The sequence below is a fragment of the Triturus cristatus genome, chromosome 8, assembly GCF_964204655.1.
Source record: "Triturus cristatus chromosome 8, aTriCri1.1, whole genome shotgun sequence".
Taxonomy (NCBI): Eukaryota; Metazoa; Chordata; class Amphibia; order Caudata; family Salamandridae; genus Triturus; species Triturus cristatus.
Window position 1 is genome coordinate 133,065,855 of NC_140591.1, and position 12,756 is coordinate 133,078,610.

Sequence of the window (12,756 nt, forward strand, 5' to 3'; positions counted from 1 at the left end):
TATGTGAAATTAATCGCTGCCACCAGAAGAGCTATAACGCGCCGATATCATTTCCGTTCTACTGCGCAGCTGCCGTCGCCCACTGTATTCCGCTGCGCCTCCCGGCTAATTACCAGCCGAAAACACAAACACAGAAGCAGCGTGCTCTCCGTAAGCCACCCCTTTCGCCGTCACAACACAAACACAGCTGTGTGCGAAGCGCAACCCGCCAGCGCAGAGCCCAGGCCCGCCTGGGCGACAACTTCCCGCCAAGTGCGCGAGGCAGCAAGGCACAATACTTCAATCTCCCCTCAGAGAAGGGAACAGTAGAGGGGGGCGTGTCACCGAGGCTCGAGCGTGAGAGGAGAGGGCAGAACAGCGCCATGTCTGCTAAGATGTGCGCTGCTCTGCCCTAGCCCTGCGCTGGCGCACTTTTGGCTGCCATGTGCCAACGCGGACACCATGGCAGCATAGTGCAAGTGTGTCTGCCTTGTAGGAAGCAGAGAAGTTGGAAAGGGTCCCTCCCTTCCAGAACAAAAACCGTGATTTAAGGCGTTTCCCACATTGTATGTATGCTGTAAAATGCAGCACACACGCAAAGTGGGTAAAACAAGGAGAAATGAAAACATTTCTACTTGTTATGCCTGCCTCAAGGCGGTGCACAATTTTGGCACAAATACCTTTCTACAATTCCTTGTAGATTGGGATTTCCGTAAAAACCCATGGACAGTTGCGTGGGGACATTCATGTACGACCCATGGAATACGCTCTTGACGCAAAGTAGTGCAAGGCAGCGCAATGTGCAGCTTTGATTGTACATCCCACAACACTTTGCATCAAGTATACGTTAAAAAAACAACTCAAACCCCACACAAAGTGTTTGTATATCTAGGCCCACTTGACCAAATTGTGTGATCCTATACAAATATTTAATTTCACTGTTCCTCCTTTTTCTTCCTGATCACATATGAGACAGCCGCCAGTTGCGTGAGCTCAGGGTGTGTGTTTCATTTACAAGACTATAATGTTGCACGTATAGTAAGAATCTAGGCTATATATAAGGTGCACATGGCAACTGACTTACCTTAGTTCCCTAATTGCATTATTGTCATGACAGGTATGTGTTTCATTAACTAGACTATAAAGTTGCTCCATCTATAATGAGAATCTATGCCACATATAAGCACCATATAAATGAAAACCCTTCCCTCTTGTTTCACTCCACTATCTTTTTTCAATCCAAATAAATTCACATGTCCACCTCTCAAATTAATTTTATATCGCCTTATACTAATTCACAGCTAATCCCTTTTGGGTTCCGGAGTAGCTTGCTACTCCCTGAAAAGCGCTTCGACACCTCATCAGGGGTTGTAAGCGCTATATAAATGCAATTTCAATACAATATAGGGTGTAAATGACAACTGACTTACCTCTTAGTTTACCAATGGTATTATCGTCGGGGCATGTGGAGGCATGAATATTTCTAAACTCATGAGTGTAAATTGTCACTTTTAATACATGCCTTTCAATGCAGTGACATAATCGGATGTACTAAGGGAAAACCCTTCTTCATGTTAAAGAAATACACTCTTGGAATTTTGAAGAGATTAAATCATATTTTATATGATGGCTTTTGCACGATTTACATGCAAAATGTTTCCATGTCTCAGCTCATGCATGGACTCTTAGAGCCACGGCAGACAACTGCCTCAGCTCAAGCTGGGCTCTACCTTTTAGTTTGTTTGGGAATCATAAAAACATGTTTTTATGAGTGAACATTTATCATAAATTTGAAAGATATCTATCGAATTTGTTTTACTCCCCATTGTAACTTCGGTTTTTTATGTTGCTGCCCCTTTTATATTTTTTTAATTTTCGCAATGTGTATGTTTTTATTTTTAATGTGTGTATTTTTTTCTTTTTTATGGTTTTCATTGCATTCCTTTCTCGCTCCCCCTTTTATAAACTGATTGTTTTTCCTTTTTTCTTGGTGGGGTGGTGTTGAATTTCGAAGTGACAATTCCTCAATGCTGAGGCAATGTCCAATGATATTGACGAGCCTGATTCGCGGTGCTTTCTGTTTCCATAAGTGTGTCTTACAATTCAGGAGTAGTTCATGCCTAAGGCATGAGTAAGGCAGAACTACTCATGTTGTTGATGTGAGGCATGGATCTTTGACCAGATGCCATGTGAGAATTTGGACTGTCACGGACACTGCAGTAATATGTAACCCCGGTATGTAAGTCTGGTGGAAATGTATAATCTCCTATAAGTTCTTACACTGCGGTCCAAAAATGGGAAAAGGGCAGTGTGGCGAAAGTTGGGGTGTATAGAGGTATATATAGCTAGCAGAAACTAAAAGGAGGGTTCACTGCTGGATAAATCACTGATGAGCTCTCTCCTGGGGTACTACTTCCGGTCTGGGAGGCCATGTCGCAGAATGGATAAACAGAGATCAGGAAGAGACACAAAAACACCTCACAAGATTTTGCTAGCGCTTCAACAGCAAAGATATCAAATAGGAACTAAGTGAAAGATGTAACAAAATGCCTATTGATATGCTAATGGGTCACGTTTTGCAAAAGGTTCAGTCCCAGGTGATTTCAGAATCACCTGCTTAATGAATGATAAACAGACAAGTCACTATTTGTGACCTCCTGTGATTGGCTAAAAACACAGGGATCGTGGCCTGCAAGGAACAGCAGACCACCGATCACTGCGTTTGGCATCACAAATTGAAACCTTCTATTTTGTTAATTTTTTATAAAGCTGCTTTAAAAACAGTTTGTTTGGAAAACAATCTGAAGGAGCAGGCAGCAATGGGAAACATCCTTTAGCACGACGCCCGACTCACGCTGTGCCTTTACAGCGCCGGCAATTGAACGAACGTGTCATTAACACGCATTTGTTTAGCAAGCAAGTCATTACAACGACTTGCTTTAGGGGGTGCATTGGTACAGGGGTTTTGGATTTAAAATCCATCACCTTCTCTACTGATGCGCAGACTGGAGTTGGGTTAGTATATTATACTAATCCAAAGTCCAGCGCCCCCAGGGCAAGTCGTTATAACGACTTGCGTGAAAAAGAAACACGTTGTTACGACGCATTCGTACTAATGACGGCGTTAAAAAGGCATGCATAATTCCGACATACAATTGTCAGTAATACCTACTTGCCCCTAAGCTGCCAACACCATTCACAAAGGGCCAGGTGCCACAGCGGGCATGTTCCCCCATGCAAAATCAGTTACCACCTCCTTTGATGTGTCTGTAACTGATCAGTGGTTTGCGACCACACTTGTGGTTGCAGTGTGGACCACTAATGCATACAATAACCAACCACAAGGAAGGAACGCCCCGAGACTTTCATACTCTTTCCTCATTGAGACCCGCACTGGTCATAATAACAGCTTTGCAAGTCATAAATGAATTCCCATTCACAAAATGGATTTCATACATACCAAAAAAGCAATTTTTGCACTCACAATTCTTATGATTTTATGAATTGCGGAGTTTGCAATAACAAAATGTCTTTGCATCATATCGTACATCTTTATACTCCTAAAGGAAGCGTGGCTAAAGGTAATGAGGTAGTTATTTGAATAACCAATGGGATTGAAGCAAATGTGAGGGGCTCGGCACATAGGACTAGAGGCAGAGTTGTAGGGTAAGGGGGAATCCTGGGGAGTGGCAAGAGTGGCATCTCTTCACAAAAAAGATGGGAAAAATGTGAGACCGTTAAAAAGGGTATGGCGCAGCCACAGACAGCCAATCAAAGGGTAACAGTAGACATAGAGTAGGCCATGAACTAGTACTTAAAGTCACAGTAATTATGTTAGTTGGCAGCTTAAATGCCACTCTGGTCCTTACATGTTGTTGATTTCATACTACGTATGTTTTGGACGTATACAAAAAATGTATACGTCGGCAATCCTTGCTTCTTTTTTTATTTTTTCATCTATTTTCGTTGACACGCCCAAGTCTTGCAGTGACAAGGTTTGTTTGTTTCTGCTTTATAAGGGATCCTTTCGTTTTGCATCCTTTTCCCTCTGACTTTTAATTGTGACTCGGGTCTCAGCACGCAGTCACCATGGGGACAGGATCCCCTGGGCGGCCACAGCTTGGGGAGGCAGCCGGGGGACCTCTGGGTGTCCTCTGACAGACAGTAGCCAGGGGAAAGTCATGTTCACAGCAAGGACAGAGCTGGCAAAAAAGTAAATAAGAAAACAGCTCTGTAAATATTTAATCAGCATGGCGGATCCACTGTGCTCCCGCCGCAGCGACTGCACAATACTTTGCGCGGTCAAGAGTTGTGTGTTTGTCATGCCCTACTTTTTAGAAAGTCTCTTGCAAGCACCAGCGGCTTCAGATGAGGGATTGCTCTGATGTCTGGCCTGAAATATTGGTTGCCCCAGATATTGGTGCCGCCATCTTCTCCTTCCTTTGGACTCCGCGAGCGCCTGCTACGCGTTGCAGTCTTGCGGGAATAGGAGAGGGTGGGGCCTGCGAGACATTGTTACATTCTTTCTTCCTAGCCTCTCTGGTGTCCTCGGGGCCTCCTCGAGTGAAGCGCAACAGTGTGGAGCCTGGCTGCTGAATTATTCTTTGGGCCCCTGTTTTTTGTCCTGCTTTCTACGCCTACAAATTGACTACCAAGAAGCAGAAGGAATCAAGAAAGGACTTATCATTAAGGAAGAAGCTCAAGTGATGTTGCATAAAGGTTGCATTTAGTGGCCGAGGCCTTCGTGTTTTCCATGGTTTTTCACAATTCAATGTTATTTTACAATCTTTGCCTTTAGAACTCTCCAATTTACTTCTCCAATTCCAATAAAAATAGTTGTTGGAGGATGGTAGGCCTAAATGATGCTCACTAAAATGTGCATCTTATAACATATAATAGGCTGGCAGGGGAGGGGGGAGTGTAACTCATTCCTACTGTAGGGTCATAGTAGGATTGTCCGCTACAATACTGGGCAGCATACTTCTGTATCACAACAATCCGCTAACTTAAAGTGAAGATTTTATTACACATAAGTCACTTGTCACCCAGGTCATCAGACCTCCGCTCTACCTCTTCTCGAGGACAGCCTGTTCAACCAGTAGCATGACTCAGCGGATTTGCGCACATCACTGATATATGCGGTGATCCCCAAGTCAAGAGTTTGAATTCTACCAAGGCCAACTAAGCCTTCCATTTTACCTAGGTTTGGTAAATTGAGCAAAATTACATTTCAAAATAGTAAAGCTTGTTGTTTATAGTGCTTTAAATCTGAAGACGTGAGGTATGACGCACTACATAAAAATTACTTATTATCGTATATTAAAGCCTCCTCATTGGACAAAAATATGTCTCTAATGTTCTTTTCCCAGTCCAGTCGTGACATCACTACTTAACCGAAACAAGAAATGGCACTGCTAATCTACTGTAATAATCTATTACATTTGAGTAGTGATGTCAAAATGCCTACTGACAGCTTGAAAGACAATTGACTGGAGTGCATTTCAACAAGCTTTTTAAACATTATAAACATACACATCACAACTGGATTTTCATCTCTGTTTTTCTTAGAAAATTCAAAATAATTCGCTAATAAGGAGACATTTACGTCAGTAGGTTTATTTATTGCTTTGCCGGCACTCAGTACAAGGAAGCAAGAATAAACCTACATGTTACACACAGTCTGAATTACCCATGCGTTTGAAAACTCTTCCAAATATATTGCAACTGAAAACAAGTTCATTTTCAAGGGGATTCATTTTCCGAGCACAGATTTGACATTGAGTCTACGTATCTGCAACATAATAACTCTTCTATAAGAAGGAGTTAGAGACTAAAGGATTTAGAAGAGGCTTGTAGCAATGGTGACTGTGCAGCCATGAATGATCAAACCTATGGCTACTGGAATTACCGAATTCTGCTACATTGAGTGCAGAATTATGGATTTATTTCACTTCCCATGCATCAGGCCATCTGCTGTATAGCTCGCACATTTCAACACGTAAGTTCCTAGCTCGAACAGAGTAACACTTTCTAAACTATCCACGGTGGAATGCAGTGACAGACGATTTGCAAAAGTTAACTGGTCATCTTTCACTTGCTGGGTGACATATTCAAGAATGAAACAGATAGTAATGAGAAGAAACTCTTGCCCCAGAAATAGCGCTATCCACAATTGATGCACTGGGCAATACGTTTGTCAACAGCATCCGCACATATCTAAATGGAGTTCAAACGAGGTGGAAATAGTAGTAGCATCATTGTCATAATAAATATGTCATGGTTCATTATTAGTGAAAATTCGTCTTACAACTTAGACACTATTCAAAAAGCAGCACTTATATCCGTGCGTCTCTCAGGGTGCAGACAAGACGCACTTATTATAATTCACCAAAACAGAATACCAGTTCTAAAAGATAACTGGGATTGGCAGAACACGAGGCATGCCTTTTATTACAAGAAACTATACATAGATAAGGCCTTCTTCTACGTGAACATATTGGAACCTGAGGACAAAGGCATTTTTAAATACTCTCACTCACATGCCTTTGTGAACTGGCCCCAAAACATCTAAAAAGAGGAAAATGTAGGACTATTAAGAGAACCTTCATATACATTTGGTATGGATAGAATGTACCTCTTTGAACTTAAACTGATAGGAAGTTCCACATTTCTGGATTAGGGTATATAAGTACCTAAGAGTACCGCTTCAGTAATACTCCCCATACTCCTAAATGCTTTTGTGTATCATTCCCTGTATGTTTTGCAAAAACTATTTTCCTATTTATTAGAAGGGATAATCCTAATAAACTGATGTTTCAATGATTTCATGCATTGTTTGCTTTTGAATAAAATGTTTAATAGGATCTGGTGAATTTGTACACTTTTATTTCTTAATAAATATTTGAGTTTTATATCATTGGAGCCCGTATTGAATCGTGCATTAAAATGATAACATGGCAGCCTTCTAGCCACCCTTGACAAATACCTCAGAGAGGTATGATTTAAATTCAGCTACTGCTAGGTGGTGCGCAGGTGGCACCGGACGGATCTAGGATTCTGCAGATCCTCCATGCTCCGGGCCGCAACGTGCTGGAGATGTGGATCCATAGAAGAAGACGCCATCCTCCTGCTTTAGGGATGCCTCTGCCTGATGGCCCTCTGGTCCTCTGTCACAAACAGAACTCGACAGACGGTGCCTCTCAGGGCGGCTTGAACATACAAATAGCCCTCGTCCCTGTTTTTAATCAAAGCCCGCCCATCACTAACCAACAATCCCGATGGCTAGCCATAGCGCTGTCATCAGCCAAGATTTGCATCCCGAGACTTTGGCTATCGTCCGCAACCTAACGTCCGACACATTGTTTCAGGAAATGTACAAAGTAGTTGCTCATGAATGGATCATAGCCAGACTGCGGGGTCAATTTGCTGAATTCCAGGATACTTGGAGAGACTTTCTCCAGGACACTTTATCCATATTGTACTCTTTGTCCGGTCCCCCAACCCCTACCCATAGATCAAGGCCACCGGTTGGAATGCCTGCTGCCCTGACCCCGACACACAATACTATGTTTATCCACATCGCTTGTCTACCGTTAAGTCCTTGAAGTGCAATCGATGAGACCTTCTCCGTGACTGAGGCTGCCCATCCCCTAGATGCATCACCTGCAGACTCTCCCAGATCACCACCCGACAGATGGACACCATCATCAAGTGGCTGAAGAAGCACCTCTCATGAGAGTCTCCAGCCACCCCCCCCCCCTCAGAGCTCATAACCCCTCCCCCCTGGCTCTGCCTGCCTCCGGCGCAATGGCGCCCTCTATCCAGGGCATCAGCCTACAGGATAGGACTGCTAGAGGCCCTTTATGGAACTCATACAGACCTCAAAGCAACCTCATAGACCCCCTGGACGTATGTAACACACTTTTACTCTTAAATAAAGAAATGTCAAAAACAAAGAAAAGTGATAACATGGCAAAAATTCACTACACTCGCTATTTGTAATAAGCATGCTCTGATGTAGGGCGCTCTGATACCCTCGGGTCTAGCCTTCGCCATATAAAGCTCCTCAAATAAATAAATAAACAATACCACAGTTTGCCTTCCCATGATCCATAACTGACCCACAATAATTAGTGATAACTGAGTCATCCAATGCTGCATAGTTCGAAGGGGCCTGATTATACAGAATAAAATAACTTCCAACATCCCTTAAACTGATATTACAAGTCGTTCTATAATTCGGAGCCTTTATAAATGTACTTCATCAGTGGCCAAGCTTCTCCATGTAGCAAAAAACCCATTTGGGATTTGCAATATCCCTAATAAATGGTGCTGTCTCTGCAGATGAAAACAGGAAGAGTTCAGGGTGCACACAGCAATGTATAAGCACTTTGGGGTTGCAGTAAAATGAAGAAACAATAACGTTGGAAGCAAAAGAAGTAAAGGAAAAAAAAAAGGTATGGAAACATAATAGCGGAAAAAGGAGGTAAATAAGAAATAACTACAAAATGGCCACTGTGTAGCAGAACAGTAGGGTGGGCTTGGCCAACATTACTCCCAACAGGCTGCAGAGGAGGGAGGCTGCAGAGGAGGGAGGCTGCAGAGGAGGGAGGCTGCAGAGGAGGGAGGCTGCAGAGGAGGGAGGCTGCAGAGGAGGGAGGCTGCAGAGGTGACAAGGGGCCACAAAAGGAGAAAAGACATCGAGACTTTGTGAAAAGGTTTTGTATTTGCTGTTGGAGATACAGCAAGTCTCCATGCCTTTGCCGCTACTTTTTTTGGTTCTAAGGGGGAGATTTACTAAGATATTGTGCAGTGTTTGCGCCACAAAAGTGACGCGAATAGGCGCTAAATCTATTTTTCCTGATCAACTTTGCAGCGTTAAACTTGGTTAGTGCTGGAAATAACGTAAAAGTAATGCAAAGCAGGGCATAGCAAGGGTGGAGCATGGGCGTTCCCATGCAACCACCCAAGGATTCTCACGCTAAACCCAATTTACTAAACACAGTACATTGGGTTTAGCGTGAGAAAACTGCACCTTTTTAAACCAGGCGCAAGGAAGGAGAAATGCACCGTGCAGCACCCATACAAAGTGGGAAAAGCTTTCCCTTGTGTCTAGCATAGTATTATATACCCTTGCTGTACAAAGCCTATGCTAGTCTCACACACACACCCTAGCACTGCAGCGCTAAGGTGTGTGTGTGGCGGACGGCAGCTGTAATCAGCGCCGGTGCAAGGGAAAGTGGAGAAGAGAGCCATATCTTTGAAGATATGGCTCTCTCCTGCTCCCTTCCTGTCGCGCAACGCAGCACAGCCTCGCGGGAGGCTGCATTGCGTTGCGAGGAGATTTGTTAAATCTCCACCTCAGTTTTTGCACTCTTGATTATGCGCAACCTGACACTACCAGATGGTCAGCATCATCACAAATTTAGAGAAAGGCCTGAGGCTGAGCAGAGACATGAAAGAGGCTTACGTATCCTCTGCAGAAAGTCTGTAGGACCAACTTATTTTCCAACTCGAAACACCTAAAATAAACATAAAAGCTGTGTCTCTAAAACAAGCACCCGGAGTGCGAAGTTGACTCAGAGGTAACTTCACACCACTTGACTCCCAAGGCTGTAAGAAATCACATGCAGGAAACAAAGGTCGGTGTTTGCTTGATCGACTGAGAGCACACGCGCATCCCACAGGGTTTCTGGATCAGGAGTCATAGTTAAAGGGTTCCTCTAAGAGTGTGGGACGTGGGTGCTGTGCTCCAAGTCTACACTGTCAAAGCATTAAAGAAAGAACAGGATTTCGCAAGGAGACTGCCACTACTCCCCTCACTACGCTGACATTTGCACCCTGAGGTGGGAAGGGGCAGAAACCAGGTGAGGCCTTACCCTAACATTGAGAACACTCACATGCGATGATGACATCAGGTGAGGCTAACCTTCACACAGTTTTTTCCATCTATTCTCTCTGGTGCCCTATAAGAACTTCCCACTCCCTTAGTGTGGCCTGCTGAACACTTTCTCTCCATTTCTAGTTGTTTTCCCAGAACTCCTTCATCATTGTTGATCCTATGACCAACCAGAAGTTCTGTTTCTGAAGTAACATCTTACTGGCCCTTCATATTTCCTCTTCTCAACCTGTATATATTGTGGCATCTAACGCAAATGGTAAATGAAGACAAGAGCAATACTTCTTTGGATTGGCTAGATCATTTAAGGGCTAATGGCCAGAAACCCTGCCACTTGCACCTTAGCTACCATCTGCAGTGGACACTCACTCACTCATTCACTCACTCAATCTCTCAATCATTCACTCACTCAATCACTCACTCGCTCACTCTCACTCCTTATCTGTATCAGACTCCAGCTACTGCTCAGCATCCCTCGACCACCCCAAGCATCTTACTCCCTGTAAAGTGCACTACTAAAAGCAGTGACCATGGACAGAAGTCTAAAGGGAAGCTGATAATCATTTATGACTCATGGCAAATGGCACTCCAGGGACCAACTCCACCCACTTCATGATGCTCACTGCCTCTTAGTTCCCACCATTGCAGACCAGACAGATACCTTCTGTTTGATCTGCTGGCCTACTGGAACTTGGAACAGAAAAAGACTTGTTAGAACAAATGACAGACCTTCATGAAGAAAACCTCCACCCACCACCCAAAGGTCTTTCTAGCAGACTTCAGTCAACCTAGAAAAATATTCAAAAATACAAAAGATGACCTACTTGATCTTTCATCTTCAACACTCTGAAAATCAGATAACATTAATATTTCACTATACTAATTCACCACTAATCCTTTATGGTTTCTGGAGTCACGCGCACCTCACCGAAAAAGTACTTTGATGCCTCGTCAGTGATAGTAAGTGCTATATAAATGGAATTACAATACAGTACAATAACTTGTTACAGAAACCACACACAACAATAAGGCTGCACCCACAACTGGATCCTGACTTTTATGTCACCCTGCACATGTACTTTTTCTCTTCCATTGGAATGGTCAGATCACCTTGCCATCCCCCAGGCTGGAGACTCCATCAACCAAAAAACACCCATGAACTTCATGCAACACTTCTGTTCCTCTAAAGTCTTGCTGGGTTCATTCTACTGCAAAAGTATTTTAGTGTTGATATCTTCTCCAAGTGAAATTCAATGTAGCTGGGAAACGTATCAAACTTTGTAAAATGCTTGAAGATTTTTTTTTCCAAGTTCGCAGAGTTTTAGGCAAAACTTAAAACCAAGCATACTCCATCTACTAAAAAGAAATGCAACCCGGTTATCTTTTCACGTTCGTGCATCATCACCAACTCCAAAATATATGGATTCCACGGTGTCCTTGTATTTGATGTTGTCTGGAATCTGCAGACCTATATTGGTATCAATGGTAGATGACTACAGGCATGCACCAGGCAGACAAGTGACTAAATGAAGAGTGCGCTAGAGCAAAATAACCAGATAGGACATATCCTAGCGTATCCTGCAGTAGGCCACAAACTAAAATTTACTAGGAATGCTTTGGAAGGGTAACTTGCTTTGGGTGGATGGGACAAATCGAGGTTGAGCAAACATAAACACAGTGTGACTTTCTTCCCATGCCAAGTCCTGTCACTTGTAAGGCCTAATAATGCCCCTTCCTGAAAGAATCTGGTCATAAGAGATAAAAGCCGGATTTGTCTGAACAATCTGTAAAAGCCAACATTCCCCCACATGTGTCATCATGAGGCTGTAAGATGCTTGACCTATTGAAGAATGTTGGGTCAATTTCATCTTTACAGATTCCCCCAAAGACTAAGGCTTTTATTTCTTCCATTACAGCCAAGGTAGCTGGCATGAGGGAGGTAAAATTATTAAGGTTCTGGTAGAAAAAAGGGACCCCGCTAATGGCAAATCATTACATGAACAGTTTCTAGTATTTTTAAGATTTTGGAAATGGAGGGAAATTGGTTGGTGTTGTCAAAGAACAAGACTTGCCAGCCATGCTCAGAGGAAACATGTCTTGCTTTAGCTTCGTTGAATGAGGGCCCTGTTTAATATGCCATTGAGCCAAAACGTGTTGATATTTGGGATTCCCTCAGGATCACATAATCCTAAATATATAGTGACAGTACGGAATAGAAAATTTGCAATAATAAATAGATTATGTACCGTAGATAAAAAATGGACACTGTTTCTGTTTGTACGTATACTATCAGACCTAAAAAGCTTTTATTTAACGTTTTGTCTGCACCACATTTATTGATTGCATAATATTTGTTTCGCCGAATTGATTTCGCCATTGCAATAAAGTACAATCCCATCACAATTCTTGTTTTAAATGCAGAAATTATTAAATACAATTGCTTTGCCTAGAAGATATTCCTATGAAACATCTAGTCTCTAAGCCTCTGGACTTTCTATAGCCTCCGCGTTCCTAGTGCAACAATAAATATGATTTTAAACTCCTAAAATAGTTAATAATATCAAGGAACTTACTGCACAGTTTACCTGTATTCACTAAATAAGGCACTTCATTTGCTTTACTTTGCCACATATTATAGTCAAGCCTGCCACATAATGTGTTCATTCATTGACGCATGATGCCACAAGCCTTAGTTATAATTCAGCTGATGAATAGTGATAGTACAACCTGAGCATTGTAAAGTACCCTCTACCAACATTACTGAGGAGCTTTGCAACCATTTAGAAGAAGGAGTCAGGAGGAATCATCCTTTATGTGACAGTACTATGGGGGGACTTGCAATATGCTTTTAAGATATGGAAGAGGGTATCCTATTCCTT

The 12,756-nt window shown here is 42.8% G+C and overlaps 1 protein-coding gene across 2 annotated transcripts in view; it reads left to right on the plus strand.

Annotated features, from left to right (window-relative positions):
* Nucleotides 1-12,756, plus strand: part of LSAMP (limbic system associated membrane protein) — a 1,027,936-nt gene that overhangs the window by 138,023 nt on the left and 877,157 nt on the right. The gene's annotated exons all lie outside the window — the stretch shown is intronic.